Consider the following 16917-nt stretch of genomic DNA (forward strand, 5'->3'; position numbering starts at 1 on the left):
CCTGAAACTATAAAAATCCTAGAAGAACACCTCAGAAAAACTCTTCTAAACGTTGGCCTAGGCAAAGAATTTCTGACTGTCATCAAAAGCAAATACAACAAAACTAGATATAGACAAATGGGACTTAATTGAACTAAAAGCTTCCATATAGTAAAAGAAATAATTAACAGAGTAAACAGGTAACCTACAGAATGGCAAAAAAATGTTTGTAAACTATGCATCTGACAAAGGGCTAATATCTAGAATCTACAAGGAATTCAAACTCAACAAGAAAAAAATAGATAACCCCCTTAAAAATGGACAAAAGACATGAATAGATATTTTTCAAAAGAAGACATACAAGCAGCCAACAAACAGGTAAAAAGGCTCAACATCACTAGTCATCATTGAAATGCAAATTAAAACTACAATGAGATACCATCTTATATCAGTCAGAATAGTTATTAAAAAGTCAAAAAGCAGATATCGGTGAGGATGTGGCAAAAATGGAATGCATATACATTGTTGGTGGGAATGTAAATTGGTACAATCTCTATGGAAAACAGTATGGAGATTTCTCAAATAATTGAAAATAGAACTACCATTCAAACCAGCAATACCACTACTAGATGTCTACCCAAATGAAAAGAAATCATTATATCAAAAAGGCACCTGCACTCATATGTTTACTGTAGCACCATTCACAATAACAAAGTCATGAAATAAGTATAAGTGTTCATCAATAGATGATTGGATAAAGAAAATGTGACATATATATACCATGGAATACTATGCAACCATAAAAAATAATAAAATCATATATTTTGCATCAACATGGATGGAGCTGGAGGCCATTATTCTAAATAAAATAACTCAGAAACAAAAAGTCAAATATAGCATGTTCTCACGTCTAAGTGGGAGTTAAACTGTAGGTATACATGGACATCACAGAGGGCAATAATAGATAGTGGAGACTCCAAAGGGTGAGAGGGGCCAGGTGCGGTAGCTCACGCCTATGATCCCAGCACTTTGGGAGGCCAAGGGGGTCAGATTGCTTGAGGCCAGGAGTTTGAGACCAGCCTGGCCAACATGGTGAAACCCCACCTCCACTACAAATACAAAAATTAGCTGGGTGTGGTGGCAGGTGCCTGTAATCCCAGCTTCTTGGGAGGCTGAGGCAGAGAATCACTTGAGCCCAGGAGGCAGAGGTTGTAGCGAGCCAAGACCACACCACTGCACTCCAGCCTGGGCAACAGTGTAAGACTCTGTCTCAAAATAAATAAATTAATTAACTAATTTTTTTAAAGATGAGAGAGTGGCAGAGGGGGTAAAGGCTGAAAAATTACCTATTGGGTACAATGTTCACTATTCGGGTCATGGGTACACTAAAAACCTAAAGTTCACCACTATACAATATATCCATGTTACAAAACTGCACTTATACCCCCTAAATCTATGGAAATAATTTTAGAAAATCATTGCCTATCCCAATTTCATGAATATATTCATCTCTGCCTTCTTCTTGGAACTTTTTTTTTTCAGCCCCCTTGGTCATTGCAAAACAGAAACAAAATTATTCATAAATTGTGGGCAGTTCAAGGAACATCGCTGTGTACTTTCTCTTCCCTCTCCTCTCCAGAGGTGGGAGAAGTCAGTAGATGCTGCAAGTAGCTGGTTGATGGAGGTTTTTCACTTTATCTTCCATAAAACTAAGAATCAATGAGAACTAGTGGGAATGTCCCCTTCCCCAGTTAGGACAATGGATGAGTTGAAGGGGAAGAGTCTCTGTTTACTGGACGGTGCACGTGCAGAGGCCACTGAGAAAAGGTGAGCTCGCTGAGTGGGTATGTTCATTGCTAACCTCGCGTACGCACACACAGGTTGTGATTCTTGCAAACAACATGGCTTCTGATCCTTCCTTTGCATGCAGCAGTCTTTTAAAAAATATATTGTATAATAATAATATGAATTTCTCTCTCTTGGTTTTTTTTTTTTTTTTCTGTTTTGTTTGTGTGTTTTTCTGTTTCATTTAGGGATGGGAGTAGGAGGGGAGAGGAAGAAAAAATGTCATTTGTCTATTAGATCCTAAACATACAGAACTCCTGTATGGCTGAATCCAACTTCCTGCAGCATAGGGGAACTGGGCAGCACTTGCCTGGAAAAACTGGCTTCAATCAGAAGCTTTTCAGGGCTTTTCTTCAAGGAGAATAAGAAGTTGTGGATTACTGTTAGAGACTGTGAAAAGTGGAATCATCTCTCTACTTGAGAATCACTGTGTAATTTGAAGATAATCTTGACATTTTCACGGTCGTCGGGGAAGTTTCAGGGGCAGGCATTCCAACTTCCTTTCCTTTTCCTCCTGTAAATTCTGCTACCATCTCGTCTCTGCCAGCTTTTGCTCTTGCACCTCCTCCTCCTTCGGCCGCTTAAGCTCACATTTCTCCCATTTCTTCCTTTCTTTCTCCTGGTCAGCTCTGGGAGAAGCCAGGTAGGCCTCATCCTGCTTTTGTCTCCACACCTGGGTCTGGTTTCTTTCTTCCCTTTCCAGGCATTCTGACACCAGGTAAGTCTGGTTTGTACCCATGATAGATATCAGTTGGTTAATGAGGTCATCCTCTTGAAGGAGGCCTTCTAGCCATCCCACCACAGTCATCCGCTGATCCTTCAGCATCACCATGGCCAGGAATGAATAGGTGTTGTCTCATAAGCCCCGGGAGGCCCTATATCCCTCAGGTTTGTTTGTAGAGCATGCCCAGAAGAGCATCCTAGAGAAAGAACTTTAGTGAAATAACTTTGGGTTCACAGAGTGTGTTGCAACAAAACTTATCAGAGACCTGTTGATCATCTCCAAGAAGATAAATCAAAGAGTGAAGCTCCAGCTTGGCATCGTTAGGCTATGTGTTCTGGGCTAGAAGACAGGGTGTGCCCTCCCATATTTCTATTCAAATGCTAGCATAAATGAAACAATGTCCCCAACAGTGTCAGTGATCCGGCTGCGAAGGTGAAGCCGTATAAAACAAAGGGCAAGCCTAAATATGTCAAGTATTGTGTAATAGGTAGACTGGAATGGAAGCATTATCAAGTAATAACCCCATCCAAGCAGACCCCTTGGTTGTGGTCTTGAGACAACATAGCTGTAGATCCTGGGGTCAGCTGTATTAACTTGCAGGGGTAGGGATGGAGGCGGGTTGAAAACGCTCCATACACTCTTTTGTTCATCCAAGCTGTCCTGTTCAGCAACCTCTATGTTCCAGTTATGCTGCTCCAAGGTATGGCAACACTGATCCATAGATTCTATGCCAGTTAGATCCTGAAACTGCAGCAGCTTCTCTGTCTGCTCCTGTGTTAGATCCTGCTCCTCAGACATCGCCTCTATGCTCCTGTGGAGTTTTATTATTTAACCTTTTATATCTATATCTAATATATCTACAATTGCTTTTGATGTACAGTGAGAGCACAGTAAAAATTCATTTTCATATGGATATCAAATTGTCCCAGCACCACTTATTGAAGACTTTCATTTCATTACTACACTAGAGTTTAATCTTTGTCATTAATCAGATAACATATATTGTGGGTTTGTTTTTGGATTTTCTATTCTGTTACATTGGTCTATTTGTCTATCCTCAGGCCCATGAGCTTTGTTATTTTAGCAATATAACAAGTCATGATATCTGGTAGTCTAAGTCCCCAGCCTTCTTCAGAATCGTCTTGACTGTTCTCAGTTCTTTGCATTTCTAGATGAATTTTAGGATAAATTTGTAAATTTCCACGGGAGGAACAAAAACAACTTCTGGGACTGTTACTAAAATTGAATTAACCAATAAATTCATTTGGAAAAAATTGATGTCTGGGTGGTTTTGTGATGGATTGATTTAGCTAGGCAATACTATATCTCCCAGAATTCTTTTCCCTGATGGTTTTTGGTTAGGGTAGACCATAGAAGGCCTTCCTTGCAAGAGATTTGGAGAGTAGAAGTAAAGCAGCAGCTATAATTTTTATGTTCATATGTCAGAGCATGCATTGTTATAGCTCATACACATTGTAGCTAATCTCTTGGCTCACCTTTGTTGATGTGGAAAAAACAGTCAGGTTGTAATTGCTCCAAATTACTCTGAATCCTCTTTCAACGCCTCCAACTCCTTGGCAAGTGGCACCAGTTTCTCCTGCTGGACACCCACATCACCAAGGCTGGAGGCAATGAGACTTAAGCTGATCCAGGTTCTGCCTCTGTTCTACCCCCTGATATCCTTCTTTCCTTCTCAACTGTCTGCCATACAGATTTCAAGGTCCAGCACTGGACACACAGACAGCCTTATAGAGGCTGTTTTATCAGCTCCTATATTATGCAAGGTTAAATTCCTATAACAAATCATAGATACATATGCATGTGTTCATATTTATGTATATACATATAGTGTGTGTGCACATGTGCATGTATGTGTGTACAGTCATGACTTGATTAATGATGACGATACATTCTAAGAAATGTGTCGTTAAGCAATTTCATCATTGTAAAAATATCATAGAGTGTACTTACACAAACCTAGATGGTACATCCTACTCCACAGCTAGGTTATATGGTATAGCCTATTGCTCCCAGGCTACAAAGTTGTACAATATGTTACTGTACTGAACACTGCAGGCAATTGGTGACACAATGGTATTTGTGTATCTAAACATATTTAAAGAGCATATGCTTGTTCTATGCTATTACCACTGCTACAGCATCACTAGGCAACATAAAGTTTTCAGCTCCATTATAACATTATGGGACCACCATTGTATATGCAGTCTGTCATTAACCAAAACTTTGTTGTGAGATGCCTAAGTGTATTTATTTATCTTATCTTAGTAGTTCTGCCTCTCTGATTGAAACCTGACTGATACAAACATCTTTACAATATTGGGTCTTCCAATTCATGAACATGGTATATCCCTCTACTAATCTGGTCATCTTTAATTTCTCTCAATAATAATTTGTAATTTTTTGGTGTGATCTTGCCCAAGTTTTATTATATTTATTCCTAGTTATTTGATGGTTTTGATGCAATTGTACATTGTATCTTTTTAATTTCCCTTGCAAATGTTCGTTGCTGGTATATAAAATACAAATTACTTTTTTTATTTTGATCATGTATCTTGCAGCCTTGCTTAAAGTCAGTTATTAATTTTAATAGCTCATTAACTCTTTTGATTTTCTACATACACATTCATGTCATCTGAGCTGATGTGAGCTTCCTTCTTCCTTTTCTTGCCTTTTTGGACTGGATATGGCCTCCAATAAAATGTTGAGTAGAAATGGTGATAGAAGAGAAACTTGTCTCATTGCCCATCTCGAAGGGATGTCTTTAAATAGTTTACTCTTCAATATTATATTTTCTTTAGGTTTTTCTGTAAATACTGCTTATCAGATAAAAGAAATTATTTCCATTCTTAGTTTGCAAAGAGTTTTTATCACAACTGTTCTTTGCATTATCAAATGCTTTTTCTGTATCCAATAAGTAAGTCATATGATTTTTCCATTTTTTCTGTTAATGTGATGAGTTACACTGATTAATTTTCAAATGTCAAACCAACCTCAACAAAAGCCAATTTGGTCATGATTATTGTCTTTTTATATATTGATAAATTCAATTTGCTAACATTTTGTTTAGAATTCTTCCATTTCTGGTTTTGAAAGAGATTGGCCTATAATTTTCATTTCTTAAGTGTCATTTTCAAACTTTGGTCCTAAGGTAATGCTGGCATCTTAAAATTAGTTAGAAGCATTTTACCATTTTATACTCTCTGAGGAAGTTGTGTAAGATTAGTGTTACCTCTTCCTTAAATATTTGAAAGAATTCACCCATAAGGTTATCTGGGCCTGAATACTTCTTTATGGGAAGGTTTTAAATTACAGAAGCAACTTATTTAGTAGCTTTGAGTCTATACAATATTGGCAGGTTGTGTTTAATACATCTTTTTATATTTTTCATGCCCACAAAATCTGTAGAAATGTCCCTTTTTCATTTCTGATGTTGGAATTATGTGCTTGCTTGCTCTCATTTGCTCATGCTATCTCCCTCTTTCTCTCTTTTCCTTTGATTTATTTGCTAGAGGCCTGTCAAATTTATTATTATTTTCCAAGATCCCACTTTTGGTTGTGTTGGTTCTCTCCATTGTGCACTTGTTTTCTACTTAATTAATTTCTTTTCTTACATTTATTATTTACTTCCTTCTACTTTTGAGGGTTTATTTTGCTGGATTTTTTCTAGTTTTTTTAGATAAATATTTAGAGTCTTCATTTCAACCTTACTTATTTTCTTTTTCTTTTCTTTTTTTTTTTTTTTTTTTTTTTTTTTTTGAGATGGAGTCTCCCTCTGTCGCCCAGGCTGGAGGGCAGTGGTGCGATCTCGGCTCACTGCAAGCTCTGCTTCCCAGGTTCACGCCATTCTTCTGCCTCAGCCTCCTTAGTAGCTGAGACTACAGGTGCCCACCACCACGCCCGGCTAATTTTTTTGTATTTTTTAGTGGAGACGGTGTTTCACCGTATTAGCTAGGATAGTCTCAATCTCCTGACCTCGTGATCTGCCCGCTTCGGCCTCCCAAAGAGCTGGGATTACAGGCGTGAGCCACCACGTCCGGCCAAGCTTCCTTATTTTCTAATAGTATACATTTTAAAGCTGTAAAATCATCTATAAGCACAGCTTTAGTAGAAGCTATGGGTTTTAATGTTATATTTTCATTATTATTCAATTCAAAATACTATCTAGTTTCCATTGCAAGTTCTTATTTGAGCTCTAATGTATTTAGAATTACATTGCCTAATTTGATAACAGTTGAGGGTTTTCCAGTTAACTGTCATTGATATCTAGCTGGATTTCACTGTTTCAGAGAACACAATCTGTATGGTTTTAAATCTTTGAAAACCTTATGTATACTTTATGGCTCAGCATGTGGTCAATTTTAATAAATGTGCCATGTACGCTTGAATTGAATGACTATTCTGTTGTTGATGGCTGTAATGTTCTATATGTGTGTTAGGTTAAATTTTGTTAATCATATTGTTCAGATCTTCTATATACTTGCTAATATTTTGTCCCTTGTTCTACCAGCTTTTGAGAGAGCTATGTGAAAGCATCCCACTGTGACTGTGGATTTTCCTATTTCTCCTGGTTCTGTAAGATTTTTGCTTCATATACTTTGAAACCATTTATGGGATGTATATAGGTATAAAATTGTTATATCTTTCTAAAGGATTCACCCTGTCTTACTCAGTTTGGGCAGCTATAACAAAATACCATAGACTGAATGACTTAAACATTCAACATTTATTTCTCACAGCTTTGGATGCTAGGAGATCCAAGATCCAAGATCAAGGTACCAGCACATTCATTGTGAAGGCCTTCTTTCTTGTTTGCATATGGCTACTTTTTTTTTTTAATCCTCACATGGCAGAGACAGAGATCATCTCTGTCATGTCTCTTATTATAAGTGCACTAATCCCATCATGAGACTCCACTTTCCAACCGCATGAACTACCTCCCAAAGGCCCCACTTCCATATGCCATCACAATGGGGATTAGGGCTTTGATAGAGGAATTTGAGGGGGTAATGGAAACATCCAATCTATAGCACATCTGTTCAAAATCATTAAATGTTTCTCTATTTCTGGTAATATTTCCTGCCTTATAATGTTTTTGTTTATATTGATATAGCTACATTCATTTTCTTTCGACTAGAATTTGCATGATATACTTTTTAATCCATTTACTTTTTTTGGTTAACGGAGTTAAAGTGTTCTAAAGTACTAGTATTGTCAGGGAAGTGGTAAAAAAAAAAACAAACAAAAAACATTTAGGCTGTGTTATGGTTACATTGTGTCCTCCCCAAAAGGTATGTTGAAGTCCTAACCCCAGTACTTCAGAATGTGACCTTATTTGGAAACAGGGTCATTTCCAATGTAAGTAAAGTAGAGATGAGGGTATACTGGAGTAGAATGACACCATAGAGTAGAAAATAGCCATGTGAGGACAAGAGACACAGAGAGAATACCATGGGAAGATGGAGGCAGGGATTAGATTGGAGTGATATCAAGCTATGTTTCTTACAAGCAGCTACAGCAGAGTTTTGTTTTCTATCCAATTTCTGACAATCTTTTAATTGGAATGTTCAGTACATTTACATTTAATACAATATAATAAGAAATATATATCACTACTAATATGTCTACATTTTATTACTTGTTATATCTCTCACCCAACTGAGTTTTTTTCTCTCATTTCTTACTTTATTTTGGATTTAATTAAATAATGCAATATTATTATATTTTTCCATCTATTAATTACTTATACTTTTTTAGTTGTTCTTTTGATTAGCCTAAAGATTGCAATTTATTACAGTCTATATTAGTTTCCTAGGGCTGTCATAACAAATTACCTCAAACTAAGTGGCTTATAACAACAAAAATGTTATAGTTCTGGAGACTAGAAATCCAAATTCAAGATGTGAGCAGGTTTAGTTCCTTCTGAGGGCTCTGAGAAACAGTCTGTTCCATGCTTCTCTCCTAGCTTCTGATGACAGCCAGCAATCTTTGGCATTCCTTGGTGTGATAGTTAATAATGAGTGTCAACTTGATTGGATTAAAGGATGCAAAATACTGCTCCTGGTGTGTCTGTGAGGGTGTTGCCAAAGGAGATTAACATTTGAGTCCATGGACTGGGAAAGGCAGACCCACCCTTAATCTGGGCAGGCACAATCTAATCAGCTGCCACTGTGGCCAGAATAAAAAGCAGGCAGAAGAATGTGAAGAGATTAGACTGGCTTAGCCTCCCAGCCTACATCTTTCTCCTCTGCTGGATGCTTCCTGCCCTTGAACATCAAGTTCCAGGTTCTTGAGCTTTGGAACTCAGACTGGCTTCCTTTCTCCCCAGCTTGCAGATGGCCTATTGTGGGACCTTGCGATCATGTGAGTTGATACTCCTTAATATACTCCTTTTTTATATACACATCTATCCTATTAGTTTTGTCCCACTAGAGAATCCTGACTAATATACTTGACTTGTAGGTGTATCACTCCAATCTAATCCCTGCCTCCATCTTCCCATGGTATTCTCTCTGTGTCTCTTGTCCTCACATGGCTATTTTCTACTCTATGGTGTCATTCTACTCCAGTATACCCTCATCTCTACTTTACTTACATTGGAAATGACCCTGTTTCCAAATAAGGTCACATTCTGAAGTACTGGGGTTAGGACTTCAACATACCTTTTGGGGAGGACACAATGTAACCATAACACAGCCTAAAATGTTTTTTGTTTGTTTTTTTTTTTTTACCACTTCCCTGACAATACTAGTACTTTAGAACACTTTAACTCCGTTAACCATTTCTTATCTTTTGTTTTGCTGTTATTGTATATTCAATTTTATATATTTTACATTTTTTTAAATTTTTCCTTTTGTTTTTGTTTTTTTGAAACAGTGTCTTGCTCTGTTGCCCAGGCTGCTGGAATGCAGTGGCATGATCATGAATCACTGCAGTCTCAAACTCCTGGGCTCAAGTGATCCTTCCATCTCAGCCTCCTGAGGAGCTAGAACTACAGGCATACACTACCATGCCCAATTAATTTTTGTAGAGATGGGTCTCACTATGTTGCCCGGGTTGGTTTTGAACTGGCCTAGAGAGATCATCTCACCTCAGCCTCCCAACGTGCTGGGATTACAAGCATAAGCCACCAGACCTGGCGAAATTCTGTATGTTTTAAATTTTAAACAGCATTACTGTTGTTGCTTTATACAGTCAAAATCCATTCATATATACCCATATATTAAGCTCTTTCATTACTCTTCTTTTTTTTTTTTTTTTTTTTTTTTTGCACTTTCTTTTTCCATCTTAGAACATTTGCTTTCCCAGTTTTTCCTAGTCTGCTGGGACTCCAGTTACATGTATGTCAGACCTGTTCATTATGTCCCATTTGTCTCTGGTGAAATTCTTTTTTTTTTTTTTTCTTAATCTATTTTCTCCATATTTTTCTCTATTTTCTTGAATACATTTATTATAGTTATATTAAAATATTTGTTTACAGCTATAATTCTGGATCACCTGTCTTATTTCTCTTCCCCTCTTTCTTGCTCTCTCTGTCTCTCTTTCTTTCTCTGTCATTTTGTCCTATTTCTTGGTATGCCTGATACTTTTTGATTGACAGTCAGATACTCTCTTGAAAAATTACAGAAGTTCTGGACAATGAAGGAATCTCCAGAGAGGGCTCACCCTTTCCTCTGCTAGTAGGTAGAGTTAGAACCGGCCACTTCAATTCAATCAGGGACTGAGCTAACTCAAAGTTAGGCTGCAGTTTTACTAAGGCTTTTTCCACCTCTTTTTCTATTTTTATTTTTCATTTATTTATTTATTTTAGAGACACGCTGTTGCCCAGGCTGGAGTGCAGTGGCACAATCCTAGCTCACTGAAGGCTCAGACTCCTGAGCTCAAGCAATTCTCCCATCTCAGGTTCCCAAGTGGCTAGGACTACAGGTGCATGCCACCATGTCCAGCTAATTTTTTTTTATACATATTTTGTAGAGACAGGGACTCACTTCATTGCCCAGACTCGTCTCAAACTCCTGGCCTCAAGCACCTCAGCCTTCCAAATTGCTGGAATTACAGGTGTAAGCCACTGCACACAGCCTCTTTCTACCTTTGTATTACTACCACTCTAGAGTACAGCTGCTTAAGTTCCAACTAAAAGGCTGGGACTTCTCCAGGTTCCAGCCTCCATGTCATGTTCTGAATTCTAATCCTTGACCCTCAGCAGTGTGGAACAGCCAGAAACTCCACTCTGCTTTGCCTGGCTTCTTAGGTTCCTGAATTTTATAGCTTCAGAATTCAGCAAAATGGAAAAAAACAAACAAACAAAACAAAACCACCTGGCTGGGCATGGTGGCTCAATCCTGTAATCCCAGCACAAAGTGTGAAGATTTCTTGAACTCAGGAGTTTGAGACCAGCCTGGGCAACATAAGGAGACCCCATCTCTACAAAAAATAATAATGATAATAAAACAATTATTCAGGCATGGTGACATGTGCCTGTAGTACCAGCTACTCAGGAGGCTGAATTGGGAGGATCGCTTGAGTCCAGAGATTGAGGCTGCAGTGAGCTGTGATTGTGTCAATGCACTCCAACCTGGGCAACAGGGAAACCCTGTCTCAAAAAAAAAAAAAAAAAAAGGTCAATTGCTGAGCCCAGTTTTCTGTCCCTCCAGTCTACAATATGCATTTCTTCACACCCACAGGATTGACAAATTCTCTGATGGCTACTATGCCTTCCAGCAAAAGCCCTTTCCCCAGGCCCTTTACTGGGTTTTCAGCTACATTCCTTCAGCCCAGAATTGTGAAACTCCCCATGGGAAAACATTGCTGCAGAATGTCCTTTCAGCTCTCCATGGTTCTCATCTCTCCAGATTCTTGACCTCTCAAGTTCTACATTTCCTTAGCACCTTCCCAACATCCATAAAGAGCTTTTGATTTTTTTAAATCCAATTTTTATACTTTTTCTTAAAGGGTGCATTTTTCTGTGGTAAGTTACTCTGCCTGGCTAAAAGTAGAAGTTCTAACCACAGAGTTTTAGATCTTCCCTTTCAATGAAGCTATTGATTATGTTCAGGAAGTTAGACTACTAAATAAGAGAGTTTCTCGTTTTTTTCATCAGGTATACTCTGGACTTTAAATCCAAACTGTATAGTAATTAGTGTGCCCTATGGGAAAACATGAATTTAAATTAACAAGAGAATATGTCATTGGATATTATCAAGAAATGAATGAGAAAAATAAATATGCAAAATAAAAAACAAAACATACAATTAATAAAACACATTGAAAACAAATTTTATTCAAGATTGAAGCAAAAATGTTAAATTTATTTTATGTTGGTATAGACAACTTAATCAAACTATAAAATAAAAGTAGAATTCTTTCCAAAAGTGGTATAGCTCAGTGAATTACTAGCAGAGGCTTTTTTTTAACCTCAGATGTACAGAATTGAGTCGATAATATTAATTTATTAGCAAGCTATCATCATTTATCCACGTTAAACCCCACTTTTTAAATTTTTAATGTAATTATTAGCTTTTCCCTTTATCTCAAATCCCTAGTTCTCAATTCAATTTCTTTTCTGTATCCCCTCAAAAGCTTTATCTTTTATGTATTGTAATTGATACATAATCATTATACATATTTATGGGGTACATAGTGATTGTTTGTTTGTTTTTGAGACAAGGTCTGGCTCTATCCCCCAGGCTGGAGTGCAGTGGCATGATCTTGGCCCACTGTAACCTCTGTCTCCCAGGCTCAAGCCATCCTCCTACCTCAGCCTCTGGAGTAGCTGGGACTACATGCACGTGCCACCACACCTGGCTAATTTTTGCAGTTTTAACAGAGATGGGGTTTCACCGTGTTGTCCAGGCTGGTCTCGAACTCCTGGGCCCAAGTGATGTTTTGATACATACAAAGTATAGTGATCAGATCAGGGTAATTAGCATATCCATCATTTCAAACATTTATCATTTCTTTGTGCTGGGAACATTCAAGATCCTTCTTCTAGATATTTGAAACTATGTAATACATTATCGTTAACTATAGTCATCCTACAGTACTATAGAACATTAGAACTTTTTCCTCTTATCTAGCTGGTTTTATAGTTTTGGTCTCACATTTAGGTCTTTGTCATGCCAGACCCTTATTGACTTCAGTCAATAAAGGCTGAAGAAGAGGCCCAGAGCCAGTGACCAAGACATAGGGCTTATCCAGAAGCCTTATACACAGGGCAGTCTGGTGGCAATGGACTGGGCAGGAGAACCACAACTGCTTATAAAAAGCATGCAGTTGGTCGGGCGCGGTGGCTCACGCCTGTAATCCCTACTCTTTGGGAGGCCGAGACGGGCGGATCACAAGGTCAGGAGATCGAGACCATCCTGGCTAACACGGTGAAACCCCATTTCTACTAAAAATACAAAAAAATTTAACCAGGTGTAGTGGCGGGTGCCTGTAGTCCCAGCTACTCGGGAGGCTCAGGCAGGAGAATGGCGTGAACCCGGCAGGTGGAGCTTGCAGTGAGCAGAGATGGCACCACTGCACTCCAGCCTGGGTGACTGACCAAGACTCTGTCTCAAAAAAAAAAAAAAAAAAAAAAAACAAGCAGTTTATATAGCATTTTCACGTAGCACCCTTCCCCTAGCAACCTCCACCTGGCAACCTTCATTTAACCCAAAACAAAGTACCTTGGTCCCCTTTGCTACCTGAATTCCACAGGATATCCCAGAGGGTTCAGATGTTCTTCGCAGATAAGGAATGAATCTGTGGGTTGGTCGTTCCCAGGTTCCTTAGCTCAGAAGTCTGAACATATATTCTTAAACCATAGGGTCATTCTCAAGGTATGGTTAAGTTATTGCTGCCAGGTGTACCTGCCATACAGTCTTTGATCCATTTGAGTTGATTTTTGTATAGAGTGAGTGGGGAGAGAGAGATAAACATCTAGGTCCAGGAAACTTGTCCATAATGAAACTATGGCAGGGGCCAGGAAGGAAGATTGTAAACAAGTTAAATTATCTTCTGCATTATTATTATTATTATTTACAAAATTTCATACACCCATGGGTCTATTTGAGTTTTAAATTCTGTTCCAGGATTGGGCGCAGTGGCTCATGCCTGTAATCCCACCACTTTGGGAGAACAAGGCAGGATAGCTTGAGCTAAGCAGTTCGAGACCAGCCTGGGCAACACAGTGAGACCTCATCTCCACAAAAAATTAAGACAGGCATGGTGGCATGTGCCTGTAGTCCCAGCTACTTGGGAGGCTGAAGTGGGAGACCACTTGAGCCTAGGAGGTTGAGGTTGCAGTGAGCCAAGTTCCCATCACTGCACTCAAGCCTGAACCACAGAGTGAGACTCTGTCTCAAAAAAATAAATAAGTAAATTATGTTCCAATGGTCTAGTTTCCTGTTCCCCTGACAAAAACATAAGTTTTTATTACTATAACTCCATAATATACTTTCATATCTTGTAGATTAGGCTCCTTTCTCTGCCCTTTTTTATAAAATTGACTTTCTTAATTTTTACTCCTTAATTATTCTATATAAATATTAGAAAAAGTTTGATTTCCTCAAAAATTCTAAAATTTTAACTAGAATTGCTTTTTTTTTTTTTTTTTTTTTTTGAGACGGAGTCTTGCTCTGTCACCCAGGCTGGAGTGCAGTGGCCGGATCTCAGCTCACTGCAAGCTCCGCCTCCCGGGTTCACGCCATTCTCCTGCCTCAGCCTCCCGAGTAGAACTAGAATTGCTTTTATCGATTAGTCAGGGGAGGACTGACATATCCACACAGTGATTTAAGACAATAAGAGACCATCTTACACTTTCTATGTTATTAAATAATACTAAGTGCAGGTGGGGATGCTAGAAAACTGTTTGTGGTTGGATGGAATGGTGCTGCCATTTTGGAGAACAGTATGGCAGTATTTAATAATATTAAATACGTGTAAATGTTATGATGTAGCACTTCCTCTAATGAGTTTTTTCCCCAAAGAACAGTTGTAGAGATATATGAGAAGACATACACAAGATATTCATTGCAGTTGTTTGTGGTAACTAAGAGTTGGAGAAAACATACATGTCCTTTTATAAAGTAATGGATAAGGAAACTATATAAGCACGTGATTGAATGTAATGCAATGATCAGAAGCTGCCATTGAGAAAGGCATGGTGGCAAGAAAGCAAAAATGAATCAGGTTTTAGAATTACATTTATTATATAATTTAGGTGTGGTTAAGACATATGGAATTGACTAGAAGCAAATTGATCAGAACTCTACTAAGTTTTTGAAGGAATTATTTTGCCAAAAACAAAAACTAACAAATGGAATCAACAACAGAATCTGGACTAAAAATAAATTTTTCGACTATTCTAGTCTTAAAATAAACTTCATCTAATCCTACCTAGCACTTTGGGAGGCTGAGGTAGAAGGATTGCTTGAGGCCAAGAGTTCAAGACCAACCTGGTCAACATAGTGAGACCCTGTCACAAAAAACAAACAAACAACAACAACAACAAAAAAAAAAAAAAAACACAGTCCAGGCATGGTGGCTCACGTCTGTAATCCCAGCACTTTGGGAGGCCGAGGCGGGTGGATCACTTGAGGCCAGGAGTTTGAGACCAGCCTGGCCATCATAGCAAAACCCCATCTTTACTAAAAACACAAAAATTAGCTGGGCGTGGTGGCACATGCCTTTAAACCCAGCTACTTGGGAGGCTGAGGTACAAAATCCAGTTGAGCCCCGGAGGTGGAGGTTGCAGTGAGCCGAGATCACGCCACTGCACTCCAGCCTGGGCAACAGAGGGAAACTCAAAAAACAAAACAAAGCAAAAAAATAAGGTTCTGAAATTTGCACAGCTGAAAGCAGGCTGAGAAAGCTGTGCAGTCTCCAAGGACATATTCTTCAACAACCTCTTCAGGTATGGCCGTGAAAAATAGACAACGAAGAACATCCAACAGGAAAAACCCAAGAACCATGAAAAACAGTGGACAAGGGAATGCCTCAAAGGGAGTAGAACCCAGCTCTAATTACAAATTACCCCATACCCCAGGTAAGAGGAATTCACAATGCATGCCTCAGAGGATTTTATCATTGTAATGAACCAGCGAGTACTATGTGTCTCCCATTATTTTTATTTTCAAGTTAAAAATTCTTAATTGTAGCCATTTAGCCCTGTCCCTAATGAATGTATTAGGTATGTGGGAGTAGGAATGAGAATAGGTGCAAATAATTTATCTCTTTAGTTCATGGGTGGCTTGACCACAAGAAGCCACTTCTATGATTGAAAGAACTGTGTGCCACTGGGAAATCCTAGAAGTTGAATTGGATGCACTGACTGAATGATACTTTGAGCAGTCTCTCTTAAGATAGGGTGTATTTTATGGGTGGGAAGAAGAGTAAAAGAGATGCCATTTACTAGAAGAGTGAACTATGGCAGAAATTTGCCAGACATTCAGCAAACCTTTTTTTTTTTTTTTTTCCTCCTAGACACTCAGCTAGACCATATTTCCCAGACTCCCTTTTGGTGAGGTGCAATTATATGACTTTCAGCCTATGGAATGTGGAAAGAGTGATGATTATACACCACTCTCAGGCTTGGCTTGTAAAAATCCCCCAATCTTTGCTTCACTTTCTTTCCTCACAGTTGGCTGGATAGTGACACTTAAAACCACAGCAAAAGATGGCAGAGCTTCCACCAGCCTAGGTTCCTGAATCACTGCATGGAGCGTACCCCAGTCCCTGCTGACAGTTGGACTTCATGTGAGTGGGAAATTGTTATTATGTTAGGCCACTGATATTTCAGGAGTTATAGCAGTTCACTTAATACATTGATACACTTCAAACCAGAAATACCAGTTTTTAAAAGCTTTTCACCTAGAGGGAACATGTACAAACATTGGTTATGGTAGTTGGGGTTAACTTTGGTATTCATCACTTAAAAAGATAGGTAAATATAAAAACACCCCAGAGCCTAGGAAAAAAACAAAAACAAAACAAAATAAAAAGATAGGTAAATAAAAATGAAGCATCTGGAAGCAATGTACTAGATGAATGTACAATGAGATGGATAAACCTCAACAACATAGTGTTGATCAAAAAAAGCAATGACCAGAATTATAGATAGCAGTAGTACAATATAATTGATGTAATTTTGAAAGAAAATGGGGAAAAAAACTCACACAATACCAATGATATAAATTTAAACACATAAATACACGAAATAGTATTATATATTTTTCAAAGATACACACATATCCAAGGATATATACCAAACATGTCAGGGAAGCAGAATGGGTCTGGGAGTCAATTGAATGGGAAAAAAAGAAAAGAAAGGGAATATTGCAGAAACAATGATTGACTCAATTTTCTGTATC

The 16917-nt window shown here is 38.4% G+C and overlaps 1 pseudogene; it reads right to left on the reverse strand.

Annotated features, from left to right (window-relative positions):
• Window positions 1-2046: 2046 nt before the first annotated feature.
• LOC102131203 (FAS-associated factor 2 pseudogene) lies at window positions 2047-3346 on the reverse strand (annotated as a pseudogene).
• Window positions 3347-16917: the final 13571 nt, after the last annotated feature.

This window comes from Macaca fascicularis, chromosome 9 (genome assembly GCF_037993035.2).
Source record: "Macaca fascicularis isolate 582-1 chromosome 9, T2T-MFA8v1.1".
NCBI classification, from domain to species: domain Eukaryota; kingdom Metazoa; phylum Chordata; class Mammalia; order Primates; family Cercopithecidae; genus Macaca; species Macaca fascicularis.